The sequence below is a fragment of the Cryptomeria japonica genome, chromosome 3 (genome assembly GCF_030272615.1).
Source record: "Cryptomeria japonica chromosome 3, Sugi_1.0, whole genome shotgun sequence".
Lineage (NCBI taxonomy): Eukaryota > Viridiplantae > Streptophyta > Pinopsida > Cupressales > Cupressaceae > Cryptomeria > Cryptomeria japonica.
This window is the reverse complement of record NC_081407.1, coordinates 144,592,059-144,598,058: the sequence shown is the minus strand read 5'-3', so window position 1 is coordinate 144,598,058 and position 6,000 is coordinate 144,592,059.

Below are 6,000 nucleotides of genomic sequence, written 5' to 3'. Positions count from 1 at the left end.
GGAATGATGATGAATTTTGCGAATTTCATAAGAGCAAGGGTCATAAGACAAGTAATTGCCATCGATTGAAAAACATTGTGCAAGATCTCATTGACAGAGGAGATATTGAGATTGAGGGACATTCATCTAACCAAGAGCATGAGGTGTTTAAGGAACCATTCCCAAAACATGACAAGGGAAAAGGCAAAGTCACAGATGATCAAGCCAATTACACTAGAGCATCTTACAATTATGATTCCACTATTAATCACATCTCAATGGACAATCATATTTCTACCATTACTATCAAAAATAAAAATCCTGAGAATTCTTCTCAAAGACCCAAAATTGTCCTAAAAGGTGTAGGATCTTTGTCTGCATCTACCTCTGAATGTCATGTTACAACCCGTCGAGGTAAGATTACATTGCCAGGTACCTCTACTAAGAATACCAATCTTCCGTCAACTAAGCCTGAGTACGACCTTGTAGAGCAACTAGGGAAAACACCCGCACTCATCTCTATTCTTGAGCTCTTACGTATATCTCCTGCACATAAAGCTATCCTTGATAAAACCTTGAGAGATACTGCCGTCCCTACTGATCTAAACGTGGACCAGTTTCAAGCCATGGTGGGATATTTATCCGTTCCACACTCCCTCACATTCACAGAAGCCGATGACGCCTCCATAAGTCAGCCTCATAATGCACCTCTACACATTGAAGCCTTCATACATAAACACCGAATAAAACGAGTCCTGATAGATGGAGGAGCAGGTCTTAATATTTGTACATTGAGCACCATCAGACAATTGGGATATTCTGACAAAGCTGTAAATTCTACAAACCAAATCACTATTAAGGCTTATGATGATGAAGAGCATTCGTCCAAGGGCACGGTCATCTTACCACTAAGAATAGGGCCAGTCACAAAGGACGTGGTTTGTCAAGTCTTGGATCTAGACCTCACGTATAACATATTGCTAGGACGTCCGTGGATTCATGAAATGAGGGCAATCCCATCAACATACCACCAATGCATTAAGTTTCCTCATAATGGAGTCGAGGTAACAGTCAATGGTGATCCAAATCCATTCATATATTGCAATAACTTGAGATCACATACTGAGACTATCATTCCCAGCAATCGTGAGGCTACTCCTTCTTCAACATATATTGATCCTGAGTCATTAAAGCCCTCGACATCCAAACAAGGCGAACTTAGAGCCAAGTTTCAAGACAAAGGCATGGGAGAATACACTCTGAATCAAACAATGTTCTTACGACAAGTCATGAACTCCCCCAAGGAATATGGGAGGCCACATCCTAATAAGCAAATCTCCATCATGCTACTCAAATGGGATCCTACCGTCTTTCAAAAATGGGGTGAACTAGAGGAAGAAAATTTATATAAGATGCTATATAAGGACGCTGAAGAGGATACACATGATCAAATTATAATACCCTGTGAGAACTATGGCAAAGGTTTCAAAATTCTGCAAAGATTCGGGTATGATGGAAAAAGTCTTCTTGGACTATGCAAAGAAGGTGTCATGGAGCCTTTACAACCTGAGCTAACTACAAGAAGGGAACGCTCCAAGGGGCTTGGTTTTCTAAATCCCAAGATTCACAATAAAAGAACAAAACAGATATGGCGAGTCAAAGTGGCTGAAGTTCAACAAGAAGATGACTATTCTACAGATTCCAACGAATGGGAATGGGGTTCAGACAAATCCTCCAGCGACTATGAGCTCAACGAGATATTTAGAGAGCCAGAGGAACCTACGGAGGAGGAGGAGTTTTACAAGAAATTCAGAGTTGGTCAAGAACCGACCCATGAGGATCCCGCACAAGATTCATTTCAAGGCCCTAGGTCAAGATCACATAGGATGAGGACACCTGTCCCTGAGGGTGCTACTAGTGATGATAATTTGGACTCACTCACGATCGAAACTAATGAGGAGAGTGCCATTGAAGACCTTGATGACTATCTTGACATACCTGAATATAACCACATCTTCACTATTAGCCTTGCGAACTCTGAAAACACTAAAGACCTTCCCCTCATTCACCCCCAACTCATTGACTGGGATCAGGATGGACCAGCACAGCTTGATACATTTCAAAATGACGAAGCTATTGTCGATTATCTTGGCATTCGCGACGATCTTCCTCTTGGAGACCATAAAGCAGGATACGCCATAGAGCTTAATAACATGGCATACTTTGGTGAGGGTGTCGGGCCTTCTAGTCGCAAAAATGTGAAAATAAAAACAAAACAAGGGTCTTATGGCGAAAACCACACTGTGGCGCTATCTGACTTTAAAAAAGTAAAAAGAAAGGACGTATCTGAGGGTGAAAACCTCTCTGAGGCGCCCGAAGATGGAAGGCTTGACATTCTCCCAGCATCATACGAGGAAAAATCATCCATGTTGGTAGAGGAGACTATAAAGACAAACATTGGTACAGCAGAGGTTCCACACAACATATTTTTGGCTCAATCATTGACAGAGGCCGAGAAAGCAAGGTTCATAAGCTTCTTTAAGGAACGACAAGTTAACTTCGCATGGTCTTATGCTGATATGCCTGGACTAGACCCCGATTTAGTAATGCATCATTTAACAGTCAAACCGGGGGCAAAACCAGTAAAGCAGAAATTGAGGAAAATGCATCCACAAGTGGCATTATTAGTCAAGGCAGAGCTGGAGAAATTACTGGATGTTGGATTCATACGCCCAATTGATTACCCCGAATGGATTTCCAACTTAGTACCTGTTAGCAAACCAGATCGCAGCATCCGAATATGTACAGACTTCAGGGATATCAACAAGGCTTGTCCGAAGGACGATTTCCCATTACCAAACATTGATTTAATTGTTGATCTCACAGCAGGCCATGAGATGTTATCTTTAATGGATGGATTCTCTGGATATAATCAGATCAGGATTGCACCTGAAGATCAACATAAAACATCATTTACTTGTCCATGGGGAACCTTCTGCTGGAATGTCATGCCCTTTGGGCTGAAAAATGCAGGTGCCACGTATCAACGAGCTATGACTACTATCTTCCATGATCTCATGCACATAACCGTGGAAGATTATGTTGACGATCTTTTGGTTAAATCAATAGACAGAAATACACACTTGGACATACTTTCAGTCACTTTTGATCGGTTGGAAAAGTACAAGGTAAGGCTAAACCCTAAGAAATGTGTCTTTGGAGTAACCTCCGGGAAGCTCCTAGGATTCATTGTGTCTAAAAGAGGAATAGAAGCTGATCCAGCAAAAGTCAAGGCTATCTTAGACATGCCGCCACCCAAGAATATCAGTCAACTTCGGTCTTTACAAGGGAGACTCCAGTCCATACGAAGATTCATAGCACAACTTGTAGATAAGTGCAATCCTTTCCAGCACCTGCTACACAAAAACATCAAGTTCAAATGGGATGAGAACTGTCAACAGGCTTTTCAGGCACTCAAAGACTATCTTTTGAACCCGCCAGTTTTGATGCCACCAATTCTAGATCAACCATTGCTACTTTACATATCAGCTACTCCAACAACACTGGGGGCACTCCTAGCACAACAAATACCTAAAGGCAAGGAAAAAGCGGTCTACTATATCAGTCGCACATTGGTGGGATATGAGCTGAACTACGCACCAATTGAGCGTGCATGTCTCGCTGTAGTCTTTGCTTCACAAAAATTATGACATTCTATGCTCACTCACAAGACTAAGTTGATTGCCAGAATTGATCCACTAAAATATCTTCTCAACAAAGCTACACTTACTGGGCGACTGGCCAAGTGGGTAATGATTTTGAGTGAATTCGACATTGAATACGTGGACAGAAAAGCCATAAAAGGACAAACCATCGCAGATCAACTGGCAGATGCTCCCATGATAGATGATGTTCCTCTATAGTCAGAATTTCTAGATGAGTCCATTCTAACGATATCACCTGCAAAGCCATGGCAATTATACTTTGACGGCTCATACACACAGCACGGGGCAGGAGCGGGTATACTCTTTATAACTCCCCAAGGTGATTCTATACCAAAGTCATACCGCTTATCATTTCCTTGCACCAACAATATAGCGGAATATGAGGCATTAACAACTGGGCTAAGAATTGCAGTTCAGTGGAAGATCCAAGAACTTCGTGTTTTTGGGGATTCTCAACTTGTCATCCGTCAAGCAACTGATGATTATCAAACAAAAGATGAAAAGCTAATGCCTTACAAACAACTGGTAGATGATCTGAAACAGCACTTTGCAAAGATAGAGTTTGAGTAGATACCAAGAGAACAGAATCGCGCTGTTGATGCCATGGCTACAATTGCTTCACTCATTGATCTACTGCAAAATGAGACCTGCTATGAGTTCCTGGTTGACAACCTGCTGATTCCGTCATATGAGATCACTCCTACGGAAATGATATGTGTTGTTGGTCCTGAATCCCAGTTATATGGTTCCATATTCACATACCTTCGCGACAATATCTTACCACCCGATCTATCGAACAACCAACGCCGCACTTTCATTCGCCAATCCTCCCGATACGTTATCCTAGCTGATATCCTATACCGACGAGGTCTAGATGGCACCCTCCTTAGATGTTTAGAGAGTGACGAAGCTCAAATTGCATTACGAGAAGTGCACGAAGGGATATGTGGTCCGCATACTAGTGGTCCTACCTTGGCCAAGAAACTCATCAGGACTGGATACTACTGGCCTACTATGGAAAAAGATGCATATCAGTTTGTCAAGAAGTGTAAACAGTGTCAAATTCATGGAGACCTCATACATGCACCAGCATAGGAACTGCAACCACTTGCATCTCCTTGGCCCTTTTGTCAGTAGGGACTCGATCTCATAGGCAAGATTCACCCTCCTTCTTCCAATGGACATAAATTCATTATCACAGCCATAGAATATTTCACAAAGTGGATTGAAGCCGTGCCTCTCACACAAGTTACTGGGAAACAAATCGCTACTTTCATTCTGAACTACATCATTTGCCGATACGGGATCCCTACTTCCATTATCACTGACAACGGGCGTCCTTTCAAGAACCAGGATGTTCGTGAACTCTATGAGCGCTTCCATATCTCTCATCGTTTCTCCACACCATATTACCCTCAAGGTAATGGCCAAGCTGAGGCGTCTAACAAAACAATTCTCAAAATCCTTAAAAAGACAGTCGACGACGCTGGCCGTAACTGGCATGTCCAACTCAATCCTGCACTTTGGGCCTACCGCACAAGTGTCCGCACACCTACAGGAGCTACACCCTACTCACTTGTCTACGGCACTGAAGCCATCTTGCCTATTGAGGTCGAGTTACCTTCTTTACGGGTCTCCTTGAGAAACATAATCAACGATGAAGACTACAGGGTCTCTCGCTTACAAGAACTAGAACTGCTGGAGGAACGAAGACACACTGCTTTTAATCATCTCAAGGCTTACCAACAAAGAATGAGTCGCAGTTACAATCACAAGGTCAAGCCTCGCACATTTGAGGTAGGTGACTTAGTCCTCAGAGAGAACCCCAAGAATCAGCAAGACAGAGATAAGAGGGGCAAGTTCGAACCAAACTGGCTTGGTCCTTACATCATCATAGCAGTATATGGATCTGGGGCATATCAGCTCTCAACTACAGAAAGCGAACCCTTGGAGGATCCTATCAACAGCATGCACCTTCGCAGGTTCTACACATAAGCTCTTTTGACGTATCCTAATTCAAAAATACAAAAAAATCAAAACATTGCAAAAATACAAAAAAATTATAAAAACAAAAAATCGTTACTTGGTGAAAACCTGGCAAACAGGCGCCTTGTGACAACAAAAAAAAATTGAAAAATCGAAAAAAGTAAAGAGAAATAATTTTGTCCAACGGTGAAAACCACTTCGGTGGTGCCCTGGGCAAGTACCATGGTGAAAACTGGGTCACCAGCGCCATGCGTAGAGACATTGCTCCTCTCTCCTTCAGGATTCTCTTTCATCCTTTCACTTTGCACAC